This window comes from Oncorhynchus keta, chromosome 22 (genome assembly GCF_023373465.1).
Source record: "Oncorhynchus keta strain PuntledgeMale-10-30-2019 chromosome 22, Oket_V2, whole genome shotgun sequence".
Lineage (NCBI taxonomy): Eukaryota > Metazoa > Chordata > Actinopteri > Salmoniformes > Salmonidae > Oncorhynchus > Oncorhynchus keta.
This window is the reverse complement of record NC_068442.1, coordinates 5427509-5450297: the sequence shown is the minus strand read 5'-3', so window position 1 is coordinate 5450297 and position 22789 is coordinate 5427509. Positions and strand designations below refer to the sequence as shown.

Below are 22789 nucleotides of genomic sequence, written 5' to 3'. Positions count from 1 at the left end.
TAATTCCAGATAAAATAAAGTATATATAACTGATTTGTAAATAGTTTATAAAAAATACATACATAAATAACACAACAAGAAATCAAGTTCGGGATCAATCCAATTAACAGCACAAATAGCACTGTAACAGTAATCCAAATCCAATCTATACCAGTGGAGGCTCCTCAGAGGAAGAAGGGGAGACCATCCTGCTCAGTGAATTTCACACAAATAAAAATTGTGAAACATTAAAAAAGGGATCCTTTTTACATACAACTATATTAAATATAGTCACATCACCAAATAACTGATTAAAAAAACATTTGCTGTCATGCATAGGTGTAATAGGTGGCAGGGAAGTCAGGCGCAGGAGAGTCAAATGGAGTGTAAAATGGAGTCTTTTAATGAAGTCCACGGAGTATGCTCCATAACACTAAACGTACATAAACAAACAAACATGGGTACGAGGACCAGACGCGCACCTATACAACAATCACACTACACTGACAATAAAACAATCTCTGACAAAGACATGAGGGGAAACAGAGGGTTAAATACACAACAGGTAATGAATGGGATAGAAAACAGGTGTGTGGGAAGACAAGACAAAACCAATGGAAAATGAAAAAAGGATCAATGATGGCTAGAAGACCGGTGACGTCGAACGGTGAGCACCGCCCAAACAAGGAGAGGCAGTACCAGTACCGTGACAGCATACCCCACCCCCCTGACGCGGGGCTCCAGCTGCACGTCGACACCAGCCTCGGGGACGACCCGGAGGGCGAGGTGCAGGGCGATCCGGATGGAGACGGTGGAATTCTGATAACATGGAAGGATCTAACACGTCCTCCACCGGAACCCAGCATCTCTCCTCCGGCCCGTACCCCTCCCAGTCCACAAGGTACTGAAGGCCCCTCGTCCGACGTCTCGAATCCAAAATGGATCGAACAGAGTACGCCGGAACCCCCTCGATGTCTAGAGGAGGCAGAGGAACATTACGCACTTCAGCCTCCTGGAGCGGGCCAGCCACCATCGGCCTGAGGAGAGACACATGGAACGAGGGGTTAATATACGGTAATGAGTGGGTAGTTGTAACCTATAACATACCTCGTTCACTCTCCTCAGGACTTTAAACGGCCCCACAAACCGCGGACCCAGCTTCCGGCAGAGCAGGCGAAGGGGCAGGTTTCGGGTCGAGAGCCAGACCCTGTCCCCTGGTGCGAACACTGGGGCCTCACTGCGGCGACGGTCTGCGCCAATTTTCTGGCGCCTTATGGCACGCTGAAGGTGGACGTTGGCTGCCTCCCAGGTCTCCTCAGCGTGCCGAAACCAATTGTCCACCGCAGGGGCCTTGGTCTGGCTCTGATGCCAAGGAGCCAGAACCGGCTGATACCCTAATACACATTGAAAGGGAGTAAGGTTAGTGGAGGAGTGACGTAGCGAGTTCTGAGCCATCTCTGCCCAGGGCACGAACTTCGCCCATTCCCCCGGCCGATCCTGGCAATAAGACCGCAGAAACTTACCCACATCCTGGTTAACTCTCTCCACCTGCCCATTACTCTTGGGGTGAAAACCTGAGGTAAGACAAACCGAGATCCCTAGATGCTCCATGAACACCTTCCAGACCCTTGATGTGAACTGGGGACCCCGATCAGACACTATATCCTCAGGCACCCCATAGTGCCGGAAAACGTGTGTAAACAGGGCCTCTGCAGTTTGTAAGACCGTAGGGAGACCGGCAAAGGGAGGAGACGACAGGACTTTGAAAACCGATACACAACGACCAGGATCGTGGTGTAACCCTGTGAAGGTGGAAGATCAGTCAAAAAATCCACCGACAGGTGCGACCACGGCCGTTGAGGAACGGGTAGAGGTTGTAGCTTACCTCTGGGCAGGTGTCAGGAGCCTTGCACTGGGAGCACACTGAGTAGGAAGAAACATAAATCCTCACGTCCTTAGCTAAAGTGGGCCACCAGTATCTCCCGTCAAGACAGCGCATCGTGCGACCTATCCCAGGATGACCAGAGGAGGGTGACGTGTGAGCCCAATATATCAATCGGTCGCGGAGAGCAGACAGAACATACAGACGACCAGCTGGACACTCAGGGGGAGAAGGCTCTGCACGTGACGCCCGCTCAATGTCCGCATCCAGCTCCCACACTACAGGCGCCACCAGACACGAAGCTGGGAGTATGGGAGTGGGATCCATGGACCGCTCCTCTGTGTCATACAGCCGAGACAATGCGTCTGCCTTAACGTTCTGGGAGCCTGGTCTGTAAGAAAGAGTAAACACAAAACGAGTGAAAAACATGGCCCACCTTGCCTGGCGAGGATTCAATCTCTTCGCCTGCCGGATACTCTCCAGATTGCGGTGGTCAGTCCAGATGAGAAAAGGGTGTTTAGCCCCCTCAAGCCAATGCCTCCACACCTTCAAAGCTTCTACGACAGCTAACAGCTCTCGGTTCCCCACATCATAGTTTCGCTCCGCCGGGCTGAGCTTCTTAGGAAAGAAAGCACAGGGGCGAAGCTTCAGTGGCGTACCCGAACGCTGAGAGAGCACTGCTCCTATCCCAGCTTCGGATGCGTCCACCTCCACTATGAATGGCAAAGAGGGATCCGGATGAGCCAGCACAGGCACCGAGGTAAACAGAGTCTTCAGGTGCTCAAAAGCCCTGTTCGCCTCAGCCGACCACTTCAAGCGCACCGGGCCCCCCTTTAGCAGTGAGGTAATGGGAGCTGCCACCTGACCAAAACCCCGGATAAACCTCCTGTAGTAATTGGAAAACCCCAAAAAACGCTGCAACTCCTTTACTGTGGTTGGAGTCGGCCAATTATGCACGGCTGTAATGCGGTCGCTCTCTATCTATCTCCACTCCTGAAGTGGAAATCCGATGCCCTAGGAAGGAGATGGATTGTTGGAAAAACAAGCATTTCTCAGACTTGACATATAGATCATGCTCCATCATGCTCGGCGCGTGTAGCAGAGTATATCAGAATATCATCGATATACACCACTACACCCTGCCCGTGCAGGTCCCTGAAGATCTCAGCTACAAATGATTGGAAAACTGATGGAGCATTCATCAACCCATATGGCATGACCAGGTACTCATAATGGCCTGAGGTGGTGCTAAATGCCGTCTTCCACTCATCACCCTTCATAATACGCACCAGATTGTACGCACTCCTGAGATCCAATTTTGTGAAAAAACGTGCCCCGTGCATTAACTCAATAATCGTATTGATCAGAGGTAACTATATTTCACTGTGATTTTATTAAGACCTCGATAATCAACGCACGGGCGTAAACCGCCATCCTTTTTTTTCACAAAAAAGAAACTCCAAGAGACGGGTGAAATGGATGGCTGAATGAACCCCTGATGCAGGGATTCAGAGACATATGTCTCCATAGCCTCCGTCTCCGCTTGCGACAGGGGATACACGTGACTCTTGGGATATGCAGCGTCTACCAGGAGATCTATCTCACAATCCCCCATCGATGGGGTGGTAATTGAGTCGCCTTCTTTTACAGAAGGCGAGAGCCAAATCGGCATATTCGGGGGGAATGCGCACGGTGGAGACCTGGTCGGAAACCCCTAAATACCTACCTGAGCATTCTTGCGACCACCCCGTGAGAGCCCTCTGTGGCCAAGAAACAGTGGGGTTATGACAAACTAACCAGGGTAGGCCGAGCACCACAGAATACGGAGGAGAATCAATAAGGAAAAGACTAATCTTCTCCTTGTGACCCTCCTGCGTTATCATACACAATGGTGTGGTTACCTCCCTGATAAACCCTGACCCTAATGGTCGACTATCTAAGGCATGAATAGGGAAAGGCATATCCACAGGAACAATAGGGATCCCTAAACTATGAGCTAGACTTTTATTAATGAAATTCCCAGCCGCACCTGAATCTACTAGCGCCTTATACTGGGAATGCAGTGAAAAATCAGGAAAAGAGACAGAGACAAACATTAGTGCAGCAGAGGGCTCTGGATGAGAATGGTGCCTACTCACCTGGGGTGACGCCAGAATGCCCTGCCTGCCCTCTCTATTCCCAGAGGAACCAACCCGGCACCGACCAGCAGTGTGCTCTCTGCGACCTTGAATGGTGCTCGAGCGGGAACCCCCTCCGGTCTCCCTGCGCAATTCCATAGGTTCGGGAGAGAGGGTGCGGGAGGATGGAACAACCAGACCCCGATCTAGACGTCCACGAGTAGCCAGCATGTTGTCCAGCTTGATGGACATGTCCACCAGCTGGTCGAAGGTGAGGGTGGTGTCTCTACAGGCCAGCTCCCGACGGACGTCCTCGCGTAGACTACAACGGTAATGGTCGATCAGGGCCCTGTCGGTCCATCCAGCGCCGGTAGCCAAGGTCCTAAACTCCAAAGCAAAATCCTGTGCACTCCTCGTCTCCTGCCTCAGATGATAGAGAAGCTCACCCGCTGCTTTGCCTTCAGGTGGGTGATCGAATACTATCCGGAATTGGCGGGTGAACTCCTCAAAATGGTCCAGCGCCGCATCCTCCCTACTACACACAGCGCTGGCCCATTCCAGGGCTTTCCAGGTGAGGCATGAGACGAGGGCGTAACGCGTTCCTCCAGCTCCATGGGCATAGTGTCCTCTCCTGCTGACTTCATATATTTGGTCAGAGATTCTGTCATGCATAGGTGTGCATAGTTGACATCGAACGGTGAGCACCGCCCGAACAAGGAGAGGCAACGACTTCGGGAGAAGTCGTGACATTTGCAATGAAAGCAGTAGTGGTGAGTAGTGGTGGGTAAAATCACTAAAAAAATCCCAAATCCAATCTATGTGCTGTGATAATTGCGTTGCTTGCTCTATAACATGTTAGTTAATTTGCCTTGCCACTGTGATATATAGGCGTAAGGCCGAGAAAACAACCATTGATTTAGAACCACGGAGAGCTGCAGCAAGTCGAAAAGAAAACAGGAGCCGCCTACACTATTCCAACACTATTTCAACTTCAACATTTCAACATCATCAAATCACCTATGCTTAGTCTAATAGAGTGACAACTCAAAGATACGAAAAACAATTTTGTCCAATCAGTGTGTGTGTGTGTGTGTACGTGCGTGCAAGTAGAAAAAAACTTTGACTTACCGTACGTGTAGAGAAACGCTAATGACATCCTCCTCTCTTTCATGTTGCCGACAGTACACACTTGTAGTTTTTGTTGTCTTAGGTTACCTGGCTAAAATGTTTGCTAGCTAGCCTAAATTCCGTTTATGGACAACGATAAGCCAGGCCAGCTAGTAAACATTAGCCTACTACATCTAGCTAACTACATTGAACTTCCATCCTCTTAGGCCAGGGGCACAATGTATATGAATTTATGGTTGGATCAGAAAGGGACAATTATATACTTTTGTAAATTAATTTAGCTTTTCATGTGAGGTGATTGGCGTGAAGCCAAATCCAAATTGGCTTCCCTTGACACTTTTTTTGGTGTGCCAAGACCATTCACAGTTGAGCTCATTCACTTTAGCTCAACAATGATTGGCTATTGTTTAAATGGCTGCCCTTGCATTCAATGCTACCGGCGGCAACAATGTCATACTCTTTTTGACCAGGCAGCATCAGATCGATGGGTTACACATACAGAGAAAGAGGGGCGCTGTTTCATTCGCGCCAATGTTTTCTCCGGTAAGGTACACTCGGCTTCTTGCGAATTAAAGGAACATTTGGAAACACATAGAGACTAAACATAAATGATTTATTTTATTTTATTTTATTATGTGTCCATTTTTTTGTGAGCCCTGGCTTCTACAGTAGCCTCAACTGCACTCTGCAGGGTAGCAGCCATGGTGTAGCCGGAGGACAGCTATATTTTGTCTTCCTCTTGGTACATTGACTTCAATACAAAACCTAGGAGGTTCTCACCTCCTTCCATAGACTTACACAGTAATTATGAAGACTTCTGGAGGATGTCCTCCAACCTATCAGAGCTCTTTCAGCATTAGCAGACATGTTGTCCATCCAATCAAAGGATCAGATAATGAATCTAGTAAGGAAAGCATAAGCTAAAGTTAGCTAGCTAGCACTGCAGTGCATACAATGTGCTGAGTAGTTAACTCAAGGAGAGAGACTATAATTGAACAGCTTGAACAAATTCATTTCTTTAAAAATTAAGAAGCATCAGAGCGTGTGTGAGAGATTTTGCTGTATCTTTTTTAAATTTTACTTACACAAGCTAATGCAGCTAAGCCTACTGAACAACCTGACTCAAAGAGAGAGGAATGATATTTACACTACATGACCAAACGTATGTGGACATCTACTCGTCGAATATCTCATTCCAAAGTCATTGGCATTAATATGGAGTTGATCCTCCCTTTGCTACTATAACAGCCTCCACTCTTCTGAGAAGTTTTTCCACTAGACGTTGGAACATTGCTGCAGAGACTCGCTTCCTTTCAGCCACAAAAGCATTACTGAGGTCGGGCGCATATGTTGGGCGATTAAGCTTGGCTCGCAGTCGGCATTTCAATTCATCCCAAAGATGTTTGCTGGAGTTGTGGTCATGGCTCTGCATGCCAGTCAAATTTTCCACACTGATCTCGACAAACCATTTCTGTATGGACCTCGCTTTGTGCATGGGGCATTGTCATGCTGAAACAGGAAAGGGCCTTCCCCAAACGGTTGCCACAAAGTTGGAAGCACAGAATCATCTAGAATTTCATTTGATGATGTAGCGTTAAGATTTCCCCTCACTGGAACTAAGGGGCCTTGTCCAAACAATGAAAAACAGCCCCAGACCATTATTCCATCTCCACCAAACTTTACAGTTGGCACTATGCATTCGGGCAAGTAAGTGTTCTCATGACATCCACTAAAAACAAGGTTTCACGGTTAGACTGCCAGATAGAGAAGCGTGATTCATCAGTCCAGAGAACACGTTTCCACTGCTCCAAAGTCCAATGGCGGTGAGTGTTTACACCACTCCATCCGATGCTTGGCAATGTGATCTTAGGCTTGTGTGCGGCAGCTCGGCCATGAAACCAATTTCATGAAGCTCCAGACGAACAGTTCTTGTGCTGACTAGGCAGTTTGGAACTCGAGAGTGAGTCTTGCAATCAAGGACAGACAATTTTTACACACTAGACGTTGTTGCTCCTAGACGTTTCCACTTCACAATACAGTTGCCCGGGGCAGCTCTAGCTGTGCAGCAATTTAACGAACTGACTTGTTGGAAAGGTGGCATCCTATGATGGTGTCACGTTTAAAGTCACTGACCTCTTCAGTAAGGCCATTCTACTGCCAATGTTTGTCTATGGAGAGTGCATGGCTGTGTGCCCGATTTAATATGCCTGTCAGCAACATTTGTAGCTGAAATAGCCAAATCTACTGATTTGTGTCCACATAATTTTGTTTATATAATGTGTGTTAGCTAGTTGGCTAAGGCTTTCTATTATTCCAACTGTTCCAATTCAAGGTAAACTTTCATTTTTTATATTTGTATTGCTTTTTGTACACTACTGTGTGATTGTACTTATGGATTAGATTGTGGATTTACTATAGTGTTAGTTCTAGTAGCTATGTTGACTATGGCGTTAGCTTATATGGTGGCAACAATGTAGGCTGTGTGTAGCAGTTATTGTATGAAGGTTTGGCTTGGAGAGGTTTTTTCACCTGGTTATAGACAGCTGTTGTGTGTGCACTGAAGTCCACGGGTGAGAGGAAAATGTGAGAGGAGGAGAGCACGTAGACGTGATGATGCTGTTTGTATGGGTGGTATGAAAGTGAACTCTGTGTGCCGGTGTATTCATTCCACCAATTATGTTGCAAAATGTTTCTTAAATGGAATGAAATGGGGATGAACCTACTTGAATTTGTCCAACAGAGACTCTTGTTTTAGTTGTAAAATGTAACCTTTTTCAACGTTTTGGACTAGCCTAATGATTACACCCTAGATCAGCTAGATGCAGGCAAGATTATTAAAGGTGGTATTGAATGTCTGTCACCTTGATTACTCCAGCTTGTGTTTCAACCTAATAAACTTTCATTTGTAGGCTAGGTTGTAGCAACCTCATAATCGTATGTAAGTAGCCTAAACCTGTCAATGTTACATTGAGCAGTGTGAATGGAATATGAATGACAGACCAATACGCTCCAATAGATATAAGGCCATGTTCGTGAAAAATAAGAAATTGTCCACCCTAACCTTAAATGGCACCGACCGTCATACGTACAGTGTATGCACTGGATTAATTTACACAAGATACGTTAAGACTTATATGTACAGCAGTAGATATAGAGAGAGCTATGCCAAGAATCCAGTATGTTAATAAATATGCGTGTGTGTATTAAACAGGGATTATCAACTAGATGTGCCGATTTAAAAAAATATATATAATTTTTTAAAGTTTTATTTTCTTTTGTTCAGAAAACTTGGGGTGGACCACCCGCGGGCAAAATTCAGCTGGAGAACTCTTGTTTAACCTCTTAAATGTGAAGTCCCCATATTTGGGGACCCTATTTGATTTTTTAAATTCTAATCAGTCTGGTATGAGAACGGTAGCCTCTATCTGCAAAAGCAGGGTGTGTGCGGAAAGCTGAGTATCTTGGCTGTTGATTGGTGACTTACAATCTATGGTATGACTTACTACCATGTATGGACATACGGAACTTATTAGCAGTGTTGCCAACTTAGCGACTTTGTTGCTATATTTAGCGACTATTCAGACCCCTTGTAATGCTCCGGGTGTCGTGGGTGTGGAGTCAAATGCAGGAGACAGAGTTCAATGTTCAATCCGATGGAGGACGGTGGTGTGGTGGAGAACCCGTTCCTCCATTGATGGGAGAGGGTTGGCTGCTGCTCCTGCTGACTCCATTCAATCTGATAGGTGCGGGATTCTGTAATGCTCCGGGTGTCGTGGGTGTGGAGTCAAATGCAGGAGACAGAGTTCAATGCTGTGCGTCTTTTAATAGCACCAACGCACCACAGGGTGCTCACAAAAGTACGTTCCCAACACCAGGGAATCAAAAAGTAAAATGGAAAAAATCACGACTAGGCACTAACACGTACCTCTACCACAGAGCCGAAGGTTACATAGAAATAATCCCGCACAACAACCAGGCGGGCCGGCCTCTAGGGACACATTTTCAAAAAAGTGACTAGCGATAAATCTAGTGACTTTTTCTGGTGTTATTGGAGACTTTTGGAGACTCTGATGTGAAAGCACCTATCGTTCTTACTCTTCTCAACGAGCAGCGGGTGCTGCTGTGGGCTCCATCTCTATCCCAAAGCACTCACAGGCAGCCCAGTCCTCGCGCAGCAGTGGGCGGGATGTAAATGTATAAAAACTAAGTAGAAAGTGTCTCAGTAGAAAGTGTCTCAGTAGAAAGTGTCTCAGTAGAAAGTGTCTCAGTAGAAAGTGTCTCTGCCAGAGTGTCTCTTTTTTGTCACTTTTTGGTCACAAGCCCGGAAAGGAGGAGGGTTGGAATTGTGACATAAAAAAAACAATAAATCGACAGAAGTTCATTTGTAGTTTTAAACATATTAAGGGTGTTTTTTACTCACTTTTTGTCTCTCCCACTACGTCATTCCTCTCTCCTACAGCGTCCATCACAATTACATGCACATGGCCGATTATGCAAATGAGGTGACGCCATCATTTTGCGACTTCTAGCGACTTGTAGGACAGTCAACAGCTACTTTCCTTACTGAGGAGTTGGCAACAATGCTTATTAGGGCAGACCGAGCCGATGACCTATTTTTCAAGATGTCTGCTACCTACGTTTCGGTTAGTGTTGTGAAGGATAAATAAAATAAACACGGAATACGTCGATACACACCAAAAGCCGGGACTCCACCGATCATGAGGATGTCTTGTTTGTCTGCTTGTGACCTACCATTATTGATCACCAGCCCGCCCCGAGAGTAATTTTCTAATTTTACATAGACAGCAGACATCTTACAAGGTAACTTAATTAAGCTTTCGATTTGGTCTGTGTTTGAACTATAGCTACATGAGGGGAATCAAATGAATCCTTAGGTTGGGAGGAACAAATGTAACATATTGCCAATGAGCAGGTGTGTGTAAACGTTTGACTGGTACTGTATATCTGTTGCTTTTATATTGTCAAAATTAAAGTGGAAAACCACACTACAGGCTGATCCAACTTTGATGTAATGTCCTTAAGACAAGTCAAAATGAGGCTCAGTAGTATGTGTGGCCTCCACGTGCCTGTATGACCTCCCTATAACGCCTGGGCATGCTCCTGATGAGTTGGCGGATGGTCTCCTGAGGGATCTCCTCCCAAACCTGGACTAAAGCATGGATGGAGCGTGGATGGAGCGAGACATGATGTCCCAGATGGGCTCAATTGGATTCAGGTCTGGGGAAGGGGCGGGCCAGTCCATAGCGTCAATGCCTTCCTCTTGCAGGAACTGCTGATACACTCTAGCCACATGATGTCTAGCATTGTCTTGCATTAGGAGGAACCCAGGGCCAACCGCACCAGCATATGGTCTCACAAGGGGTCTGAGGATCTCATCTCGGTACCTAATGGCAGTCAGGCTACCTCTGGCGAGCACATGGAGGGCTGTGCGGCCCCCCAAAGAAATGCCACCCCACACCCTGACCGCCAAACCGGTCAAGCTGGAGGATGTTGAAGGCAGCAGAACGTTCTCCACGGCATCTCCAGACTCTGTCACGTCCGTCACGTGCTCAGTGTGAACCTGCTTTCATCTGTGAAGAGCACAGGGCGCCAGTGGCGAATTTGCCAATCTTGGTGTTCTCTGCCAAATGCCAAACTTCCCACCTGTGGACGTCGGGCCCTCATACCACCCTCATGGAGTCTGTTTCTGACCGTTTGAGCAGACACATGCACATTTGTGGCCTGCTGGAGGTCATTTTGCAGGGCTCTGGCAGTGCTCCTCCTGCTCCTCCTTGCACAAAGGCGGAGGTAGCGGTCCTGCTGCTGGGTTGTTGCCCTTTTACGGCCTCCTCCACGTCTCCTGATGTACTGGCCTGTCTCCTGGTAGCGCCTCCATGCTCTGGACACTACGCTGACAGACACAGCAAACCTTCTTGCCACAGCTCGCATTGATGTTCCATCCTGGATGAGCTGCACTACCTGAGCCACTTGTGTGGGTTGTAGACTCCGTCTCATGCTACCACTAGAGTGAAAGCACCGCCAGCATTCAAAAGTGACCAAAACATCAGCCAGGAAGCATAGGAGCTGAGAAGTGGTCTGTGGTCCCCACCTGCAGAACCACTCCTTTATTGGGGGTCTTGATAATTGCCTATAATTTCCACCAGTTGTCTATTCCATTTGCACAACAGCTTGTGAAATGTATTGTCAATCAGTGCTGCTTCGTAAGTGGACAGTTTGATTTCACAGAAGTGTGATTGACTTGGAGTTACATTGTGTTGTTTAAGTGTTCCCTTTATTTTTTTGAGCAGATCAAATTATGCTCCCAAATTGGTTGCAATACCCATTAAATATTTGGGAGCATAATTAGTCTCCCATTTTTATTTTATTTTATTTTAGAGTTTACTCTCGATTAGTCAGCACCTCTACGAAACATTTTGGGTATGCGTCAGCTCCTGCCTTTTGAAAATAAATATATCTAACATTGTATTCACACACTGTTGTGGATCAACTGTTAGAAGGAAATGTTGAAGAGTTGTAATGTGAATGTTGTCACCGAATGTGAACTAATCATAAAACAGGGCGATGAAGCCTACACACAACAGCTGGCCTGACCGGCCTATTTCTCTCTAGTAGATTTTGATTCCTTCATTACTACTGATAGTTGATTGAGGTAGAAATGTTAGATGTATGACAGATAAGTATTTTAACCGCAGACAATTTGCACACATAGCTTTGTTTGACGGGATCTGTACTGGTCCTTTCGAGGTAGTAAATCTTTAAACAGGATTCGATAGTCCAGCGAAATAATGACTTCAGATATGGACTGCTCTTCATCTCCCCTGGACAGATTCTGCCCATAAATCAAATAATCTGTTGTGATGGGATGGAATGCATAGGATAACGAGCAGCTGTGGGTTCTGGTGTTTGAGTATTCATCACTAATTATTAGGACGTGCCAGGTTTGGGTGAAGGCGGTGCTTATAGAGAGATGGATTACTTTAAAAGTTGTTTATAAATGTGCGAATAACTAGGTTACAAAAAAGTGCTAATGTGGAGGTAATGATTTATAAATTATGAATAAACTATTTACTAGTCATTATAAATTCTTTATTACATGGAGTTATTACAAAGTGCTACATATAATCTATAGAAGCAGGTTCATTGGGTAGAGAATTATATAAAGGAAACAACCTAAAAACACCTGTTACTCCTGGCAGACATAGGGCTCTATTCAATATGCATAGCAGAAGTTGAGCTTTACAGTGTGGTTGAAATTTAAAGGCAAAGTTCCCTTGTTAGCGGAGACTGCATTCATGGTAAACACTGTATATGTCGGCTTACTTGGGAATTACCTTTAAATTTATATTGCACAATCTGATACAGATTGAATAGAGCCCATAGTGTAACCTGTCCACAGTGCATATCTAAACCCTACTGATGATCAACACAGAAAACAGTCCAGGTAACCGAACAGGGTAATATTTAAGACCTAAATGAGGCACAAGCAAACACTTTGAGGCTGACAAACTTTTGGGAATGTCTGGACTTCAGGAGTCCCAGGCTGGAGTGTGTTAATAATTGTTTTTAGTGAAACTGGGATGTCAAAGATTAGTCCTTTCCTTAAAGTTCACCATCTCTCGTTTACCACCCAACATAGCCAACAACCATTTGCTAAATCACAGGACAAACCCATAATATATTTTAATCAGATCATTGATGCATTAGGTGGTGCATTAGGGCCAGTGCTCGTTTCTCTCTTCTGAATACTGTACATAACTGACCACTGCATGGGAGGTAGAGACGTTGAGTTGCAGACAGTTGCCCAAAATATTGAGAACAACCCTCTGCATGTACTGATATGACAGGTTCAATTAACAGGTTTTTAGAAAAACAATGGCCAATGGGAGCAAGACCAGAGCCGATCCAACGATACCATTCAAAAGGTGTGTTGTGAAATGATTCATTGTTTGATAGACAATCGTGAGAATTCATACTAAAACAGAGAAACAAAGGTTTGTATCAACTTGTCAGGAAGCTTCTGAAACAAGGCTTAATCAAATAGCTTTACAGAACAAGGTAGTTCTCCTAAACTGAACAGTATAAGTCGGTTTGGTAGCTCAGCCAGTAAATAAGGCACAATTTACACAGTAGTCAATAGGAATAGCCTATGTCATGGACGTCAATACAAATGGATGTTCAGTGCCACAGGTGGGACCCCTTGACTTTTTCCAAATTTTCTGACGTTACAGCCTTATTCTAAAATTGATCAAATCGTTTCTCCCCGCCCATCAATCTACACACAATACCCATAATGGCAAAGCAAAAACAGGTTTTTATACATTTTTGCACATTTATAAAGAAAATGAAAAACTCATATCACATTTACATAAGGATCCAGACCCTTTACTCAGTAATTTGTTGAATACCTTTGGCAGTGATTACAGTACCAAGTCTTCTTGGGTATGACACTACAAGCTTGACACACCTGTATTTGGGGAGTTAATCCCATTCGTCTCTGCAGATCCTCTCAAGCTCTGTCAGGTTGGATGGGGAGTGTTGCTGCACAGCTATTTGTAGGTCTCTCCAGAGATATTTGATCAGGTTCAAGTCTGGGCTCTGGCTGGGCCACTCAACGACATTCCGAGACTTGTTCCGAAGCCACTCCTGTATTGTCTTGGCTTTGTGCTTAGGGTTGTTGTCCTGTTGGAAGGTGAACCTTCCAGTCTGAGGTCCTGATCGCTCTGGAGTAGGTTTTCATCAAGGATCTCTCTGCGTACTCCAGACGTGACACTTGGCATTCAGGCCAAAGAATTCATTCTTAGTTTCATCAGACCAGAGAATCTTGTTTCTCATGGTCTGAGAGTCTTTATCTCCAAGCAGGCTGCCTTTTACTGAGGAGTGGCTTCTGTCTGGCCTCTCTACCGTAAAGGCCTGATTGGTGGAGTTCTGCAGAGATGGTTGTCGAAGGTTCTCCCATCTCCACAGAGGAACTCGGGACCTATGTCAGAGTGACCATCAGGTTGTTGGTCACCTCCCTGACAAAGACCCTTCTCCCCCGATTTCTCAGCTTGTCTGGGCGGCCAGCTCTAGGAGGAGTCTTGGTGAATCCAAACTTCTTCCATTTAAGAATGATGGAGGCCACGGTGTTCTTGGGGACCTTCAATGCTGCAGCATTTTTGTTGGTACCCTTCCCCAGATCTGTACCTCGACACAATCCTGTCTTGGAGCTCTACAGACAATTCCTTCGACCTCATGGCTTGTTTTTTTCTCTGACAAACTGTCAACTGTGGGACCTTTATAAAAACAGTTATGTGACATTCCAAATCATGTCCAATCAATTGAATTTACCACAGGTTGACTCCGATCAAGTTCTAGGATGATCAATGGAAACAGGATGCAACTGAGATGCAACTGAGATCAGTTTCAATGTGTGTAGATTGCTGAGGAAAATGTTTTATTTCGTCCAATTTAGAATAAGGCTGAAAATGTAACAAAATGTGAAAAAAAGTCTAAGTGGTCTGAATACTTTCCAAAGGCACTGTCGGTAATTGTGAAAAGTTAGGCTTTAGCTCCGTTTATTGTATCAGACCATCTTTGAAGGATTGTCTTGCAATTTATCATTGACCGGGCAGATAGACATCTGAGATCCAATCCACACAGGCCCAATAGGCGGAAAATTGCCCTTGTGGAAGAAAATCTTGCATTAAACCAATGAAAGTATCCAGCAATTACCTTGGCAATGCTTTCTTTGTAAATCCTCATTCTGCATGGCTTTGTAGTTACCACTTATTTTAATTTTATTTTTAACTCTACCTAGCAGTGTTTGCTTGCTTTACCTGGAAATGGTTGGCGTTTCAAAGTGTTTAATGAATTGTAAAGGCAAGACCAGTGTAGCGACTACAGTTTGATATATCTGAGATGAGTGACAGGTACAATAGTGGCATGTGTTATAGCTTTGTTTTAAAGGGCAAAGTGTAGATTATGGCAGACAGCTTTGATCTTTGCTGGAGGGCAAATGTCATTGCAGAAATTGCTGGGGCCTCAGGATGATCAAATGTCAAACATCAGAGAGATGTGTTTATGTCTCTGTTGCTCTGTCTTGCAAATTGACAAAATACAGCATAATAGATTGTTTTGGATACTCAGGTATGAGAGCAACTCAATGTAAAGTGTTACCTAGAGCAACTTATTATACACCACTGTTCAAAAGATTGGGGTCACTTTGAACTGTACTTGTTTTTGAAAGGAAATTTTAAAAATTAATTTTAAAATGACATCGAATTGAGGAGAAATAGAGTGTAGACAATGTTGTAAATGACTATTGTAGCTGGAAACAGCAGATATTTAGTGGAATATCTACATACATACACAGAGGCCCATTATGAGCAGCACGTTGTGTTAGCTAATCCAAATGTATAATTTGAAAAGGCTAATTGATCATTAGAAAACCCTTTTGCAATTATGTTAGCACAGCTAAAAACTGTTGTTCTGATTAAATAAGCAATAAAACGGGCCTTCTTTAGACTAGTTGAGTATCTGGAGCATCAGCATTTGTGGGTTCAATTACAGGTTCAAATGGCCAGAAACAAAGACTATTCTTGTTCGGAGAATTGAAGGCTATTCCATGCGAGAAATTGCCAAGAAACTGAAGATCTGGTACAACGCTGTGTACTACCCCTTTACGGAACAGCACTAACTGTCTCTAATCGGAATAGAAATAGGAGTGGGAGGCCCCGGTGCACAACTGAGCAAGAGGTGTCTAGTTTGAGAAACAGACGCCTCACAAGTCCTCAACTGGCAGCTTAATTAAATAGTACCTGCAAAACACCAGTCAATGTCAACAGTGAAGAGGTGACTCCGGGATGCTGGCCTTCAAGGCAGAGGTCCTCTATCCAGTGTCTGTGTTCATTTGCCCTTCTTAATCTTAAATATTTATTGGCCAGTCTGAGATATGGCTTTTTCTTTGCAACTCTGCCCAGGATCCCGGAGTCACTGCAGACCCTGATTCAATTCCAGGGTGTATCTGTCAGAGTCATGTGTATAGGTGGCAGGGAAGTCAGGCGCAGGAGAATCAAACTGAGTGTAATGGAGTTATTTAACAACAATGAACGAAACATACTCCAAACACTAAATGTAACAAATAACAAAAATGGGTACGAGGACCCGACGCGCACCAATGCAAAAATATATACAACACTGAAATACAAACAATTGCTGACAAAGACATGAGGGGAAACAGAGGGTTAAATACACAACAGGTGTATACACAATGAGATTGAAACCAGGTGTGTAGGAAGACAAGACAAAACCAATGGAAAATGAAAAATGGATCAAGGCCGGCGACGTCGACCGCCGAGCACCGCCCGAACAAGGAGGTGATTGGGAGTCCCATAGGGCGGTGCACAATTGGCCCAGCACCGTCCGGTTCAGGGTTTGGCCTTGGTAGGCCGTCATTTTAAATAATATTTTTTTCTTAACTGACTTGCTTAGTTATATAGAAAATATATAAAAGGAGCTCAGTGACTTTCAACGTGGCACCGTCATAGGATGCCAGTTTTTCAACAAGTCAGTTTATAACATTTCTGCCCTGCTAGAGCTGTCCTGGTCAACTGTAAGTGCTGATATTGTGAAGTGGAAACACACAAAAGCTCACAGAACGGGAAATCTGAGTGCTTAAGTGGGTAATGCGTAAAAATCGTCTATTCTCGGTTTCAACACTCACTACAAAGTTCCAAACTGCCTCTGGAAGCAAGGTCAGCACAATAACTGCTCATCATGAAATGGGTTTCCATGGCCAAGCAACTGCAACCTAAGATCACTAATGCGCAATGCCAAGTGTCGGCCGGAGTGGTTTAAAGCTCTCTGCCATTGGACTCTGGAGCAGTGGGAGAAGGCTCTTTCCTGTTTTAGCATGACAATGCCCCTGTGCACAAAGAACAATGCCCCCATACAGAAATAGTTTGTCGAGATTGTTGTGGATTGGTGTGCAGAGAGCCCTGACCTCAACCCAATCAAACATCTTTGGGATGAACTGGAACCAGTGGAGGCTGGTGACTTGGAGGATGGGAGACCCACGGTATAGGTGCGGAACCCACGGAGATGACAGGGTGTGTTTCTAAAATTGTCAAAGACTAATTGTTTTAACCTAAACCATTTAATAAAGACAATTATAGTACAATATCATGGGGAATGGAAATGAGAGGGCTACTTACACTGTGTGGGAAAGGGATCACAGGAGTAATTGTATGAGGCATGAGTTGAGGTGTTCCGAGGCTTGATCAGTATTTGACTGGGAAGACAAAAAACAATAACACTACATAGGTAGACAAAAGAGCTAAGAATGAGTTAGTCCAAGCAAGCAATAAAATCATTGATGTGTATGTGATTGACTATATACAGTAATTGTATGTAGAGTATGTAGAGAGAAAATTGATAGGGGTACTCACAGTGCTTGGAGAGGAAACATTCAATGTCAGTGTATGAGCGGGCATATGAGATGTGGCTTCAGTTCATGTCAGGAGAAAGTGGTAGACAATGGTAGTGGAGTGGAGTAGTCCTCACCTCTTAATCAGGGAACATGAGGGGACTTAGCTGTAAATACAAATAGCAGATACATTCCATTACAGCTGCACCATCGTAGGTTTGGACAAGTTTCTCTATGAAGTTAAACTCAGACATCTCAAAATTCATAAAGTCAAACACAGACTGCGCATCTTGCCCACTTTACAAATGAAAGTACTGTATCCCAAGAAACGTTAATGAATAAAGCCGTGATCAACCACATACCTCACGATAACTGACAACTGCAAGCAGACTGGTGCCGCCATAGGTCCCAGAGTGGTGGGGCAATTTTTAACGGTTGAAAAATCGTCTCATTTTCATCCGATACAGCATGTCAGAGTTGTAATGTTTAGGTATAGCCTAGGCTGCTGCAACATTTATGGCATGAGTTTTTGATTGTGTCTGTCCGGAGTGATTGTGTTTATGCCAAATAAAAACAGGAACGCCTACCACTGTCTCTCTTTAATCTAACCTTTTAATGGATGATAATAATAAATAATATATAATATAATAATAATGTGATGATAATAGGATGATGTGATGGAAGCTATCAAATAATTCCCTTTTTTTATGACATCCTAGAATAGACAGTCAAAAGTTCGATATGTTCAGCAAGTAAAGCATCATAACGTGTACTTACCTCTGCAAGCTCCATGTAGTTGCCCTTGTTAACGCAATTTTCTGTCTCGTCGTGTCCTCTAAAAGCAAATTCGACCCTCGCTTTTAATTCGCACCTTTTCCATGTACCCCAGAGAATGAAAGAGGTTATTCAATAAAAAGTCCACAACATTTTCGGCAGCGTTGGCCACTCTACCATTCTGGCGTTACAAATTGCACACTCGTGCTGTTAGCTAGCTAGCTACTGAAGTGTGTGCAATTTATTTAAATGTGCCTTGCTAACGGGACACAAACATAAAGATCTAAAACCAATAAAACAATTTATAATATACCTCCTCCGTCTCCTGTAATTCGAAACAACTAATTTCAATAATATCTCAAAAATACTAAACTATCACTCTTCACTCATAATCTCAATCCAACAATGTCACCAAATCTCAACACATAGAACCCCCATAATTCTCTGTGGCACAATCCCAATATAACTCACGAGGTTCATTCTCTGATCCTAATTCTCTGATTGGATGGACACCATGTCAGTTCATACTGCAAAAGCTTTGATTGGTTGGAGGACATCCTCACCATGTATGTCTATGGAAGGGGGTGAGGCCTACGAGTGTCCTAGGTTTTGTATTGAAATCATTGTAGCCAGAGGAGGAGGGAAGCTAACTGTCCTCCGGGTACACCATGATGCTACCACAGACAGCAGGTGTCCACATACTTTTGGTCATGTAGTGTATATGGAAAGTATTCAGACCCTTTTTCCACATTCTGTTACGTTGCAGCATTATTCAAACAAAAATATTTTTCCTCATCAAAGCGTTGTCATTGTAAATAAGAATTTGTTCTTAAAAACTTAATTGGGATAGGGGGCAGCATTTTCACTTTTGGATGAAAAGCGTGCCCAGAGTAAAAAAGCGTGCCTGCGACTCAGCGTGCCTACTTCTCAGTCCCAGATGCTAATATATGCATATTATTAGTAGTATTGGATGGATAACACTCTGAGGTTTCTAAAACTGTTTGAATGTTGTCTGTGAGTATAACATAACTCATATGGCAGGCTAAAACCTGAGAAAAAAATCCAAACAGGAAGTGGGAAATCTGAGGTTTTTCAATTCAGCCCCTATTGAAGATACAGTGGGATATTGGTCATATTGCACTTCCTAAGGCTTCCACTATATGTCAACAGTCTTTAGAACGTTGTTTCAGGCTTCTACTGTGGAGGGGGGCTGAATGAGAGGGGAATGAGTCAAAGGTCTGGCAGAGAGCCATGTGCTGGTGAAACGCGGGCATGTGAGGGTTGTTGTTTATCTATGTTGAGTATTTCTGTGAATTGATGTGGCTCTGCAAAATCACCGCATGTTTTGGAACTACTGAACATAACACGCCAATGTAAAATTAGATTTTTGGATATAAATATGAACTTTATTGAACAAAACATATATGTATTGTGTAACATGAAGTCCTATGAATGTCATCTGATGAAGATCATCAAAGGTTAGAGATTCATTTTATCTATATTTCTGCTTTTTGTGACTCTTCTCTTTGGCTGGAAAAATGGCTGTGTTCGTTTGTGGCAATCGTTTGTGGAGTCTTCGCTGTAAAGCCTTTTTGAAATTAGACACCGTGGCTCGATTAACGAGAATTTTATCTTTAAAAAGATGCCTAATACTTGTATTTTTGAGAAATTTGATTTATGAGATTTCTGTTGTTTGATTTTGGCCCCCTGCAATTTCACTGGCTGTTGGCGAGGGGTTCCCCGTTCCAATAGCGGAACCCCGCTCCCAGACAGGTTAAAATGACTTGCCTAGTTAAATAAAGGTTAAATAAAAAATACTAAAAATAATCTTGACACAATACCCATAATGACAAAGTGAAAACAGGTTAAGACATTTTAGCAAATGTATTAAACATTTAAAACATTTAAAATAAACATATGTAAATAGGTATATAAGGTATATAAGTATTCTGACCCTTTGCTATGACAATCGAAATTGAGCTTAGGTGCATCCTGTTTCCATTGATCATCCTTGAGATGTTTCTACAACTTGATTGGAGTCCACCTGTGGTAAATTCAATTGATAGGACATGATTTAGAAAGGCACACACCTGTCTATATAAGGTCCCACAGTTGAAAGTGCATGTCTGAGCAAAAACTAAACCATGAGGTCGAAGGAATTTTTCGTAGAGCTCCGAGACAGTGTGTCGATGCACAGATCTTAAATGGAAGAAGTTTGGAATCACCAAGACTCTTCCTCGAGCTGGCCGCCCAGCCAAACTGAGCAATTGGGGGAGAAGGTCCTTGGTCAGGGAGGTAACCAAGAACCATATGGTCACTCTGACAGAGTTCCTCTGTGGAGATGGGAGAACCTTCCAGAAGGACAACCACCTCTGCAGCACTCCATCAATCAGGCCTTTATTGTAGTGGCCAGATGCAAGCCACTCCTCAGTAAAAGGCACATGACAACCTGCTTGGAGTTTGCCAAAAGGCACCTAAAGGACTCTCAGACCATGAGAATCAAGATTATCTGATCTGATGAAACCAAGTTTTAACTCTTTGGCAAGAATGCCAAGGGTCACATCTGGAGGAAACCTGGCACCATCCCTACGGGGAAGCATGGTGGTGGCAGCATCATGTCGTGGGGATGTTTTTCAGCCTATTGGTTAGAGCGTTGGGCCAGTAACCGAAAGGTTACTAGATCGAATCCCCAAGCTGACAAGTTCTGTCATTCTGCCCCTGAACAAAGCAGTTAACCCACTATTCCTAGGCCGTCATTGTAAATAAGAAATTGTTTTTAACTGACTTGCCTAGTTAAATAAAGGTTAAATAAATAAAGGGACTGGGAGACTAATCAGGATAAAGGAAAAGATGAACGGCGCAAAGTACAAAGAGATCCTTGATGAAAACCTGCTCCAGAGCGCTCAGGACCTAAGACTGTTCACCTTCCAACAGGACAATGACCCTAAGCATGCAGCCTCTGAAGGTGCTTAAGTGGCTCAGACTTGAGCCCGATCGAACATCTCTGGAGAGACCTGAAAATAGCATCGCAACAACCCTCCCCATTCAACCTGACAGAGCTTGAGAGGATCTGCAGAGAAGAATGTGAGAAACTCCCCAAATAAAGTTGTGCCAAGCTTATGTTGCGTCCTTCTCAAGAAGATTCAAGGATGTAATCACTCCCAAAGTTTCTTCAAAATAGTACTGAGTAAAGGATCTGAATCATTATGTAAATGTATTATATATCCGTTTTCTTATTTGCATAAATGTGTAAAAATTTTGAAAAAACGGTTTTTACTTTGTCATTATTCAGGTATTGTGTGTAGATTGAAGAGAGGATTTTAAAAAAAATATATTTTAGTATTACTTTCCGAGTTAACTATACAGTATATAGTAAAAACACATACACACGAACAGCATAATCCCTGCCAAAGGTGCATCAACAAAGTACTGAGTAAAGGGTCTGAATACTTTCCGAATGCACTGTGTATACATTTGAAGTCGGAAGTTTACATACACTTAGGTTGGAGTCATTAAAACTTGTTTATCAACCACTCCACAATAGTTCTGTTAACAAACTATAGTTTTGGAAAGTTGGTTAGGATATCTACATTGTGCATGACACAAGTAATTTTTCCAACAATTATTTAAAGACAGATTATTTCACTTATAAGTCACTGTATCACAATTCCAGTGGGTCAGTAGTTTATGTACACTAAATTGACTGTGCCTTTAAACAGCTTGGAAAATTCCAGAAACCGATGTCATGGCTTTAGAAGCTTCTGATAGGCTAATTGACATTGTTTGAGTCAATTGGATGATGAAAGAAATTAAAGCTGAAATAAATCATTCTCTCTACATTTCACATTCTTAAAATAAAGTGGTGATCCTAACTGACATGAATTTTACTAGGATTAAATGTCAGGAAATATAAATGTATATAAAACACTTTAGATTAAGTTGTTTATGTGACCCACACCAGCTGGAGTCATAAACAGAAAACAGGAGAGAAATATATGACCACACACCTGTAAATATTACAGTACTTTCAGCCTATATGTTATTGTTGCTCCAGAATAACCACTGCAGATTGGCCGAGGCTGGATGTGTTAACTTCATCTCACTCGGTGAGAAACGATTTATGGAGATATTTTATGAGCCACTTTGAAATCATTCTGGTGATTTTCCAAATGCAAAGGCAAAGGAAAGAAAATATATAAAGTAGAAGCCTATTCATTCTGACACTTTGGCTAACCTTCACATCACAAAATGTTACATGCATCTCAGAAGGGTCATAAATGTTCATTGAAGCCTGAAGATGTATTTATCCAGATCAGAATTGTCTATATGCTATTAGCTAATGCTAATGAATGTTCTGTCTCTACGAGACACTGAGACCGCCAACGCCTGAGGAATTATGACTTGCTTGGCCTACACTTTGGTATATTGGTAGGCACTAAAAGTATAGTATTTTTTAAAACTGCAATGCTGTTTTTTTGACCAACT

At 43.5% G+C, this 22789-nt stretch overlaps 1 long non-coding RNA gene across 1 annotated transcript; it reads right to left on the bottom strand.

Annotated features, from left to right (window-relative positions):
- Positions 1-17321: 17321 nt before the first annotated feature.
- LOC118400721 (uncharacterized) lies at positions 17322-18744 on the bottom strand. Its single transcript, XR_004829075.1, has 4 exons — positions 18618-18744; positions 18308-18401; positions 17553-17697; positions 17322-17395 (listed from the first exon to the last, which is right to left on the bottom strand). It is a non-coding gene; the product is annotated as an uncharacterized LOC118400721 (long non-coding RNA).
- Positions 18745-22789: the final 4045 nt, after the last annotated feature.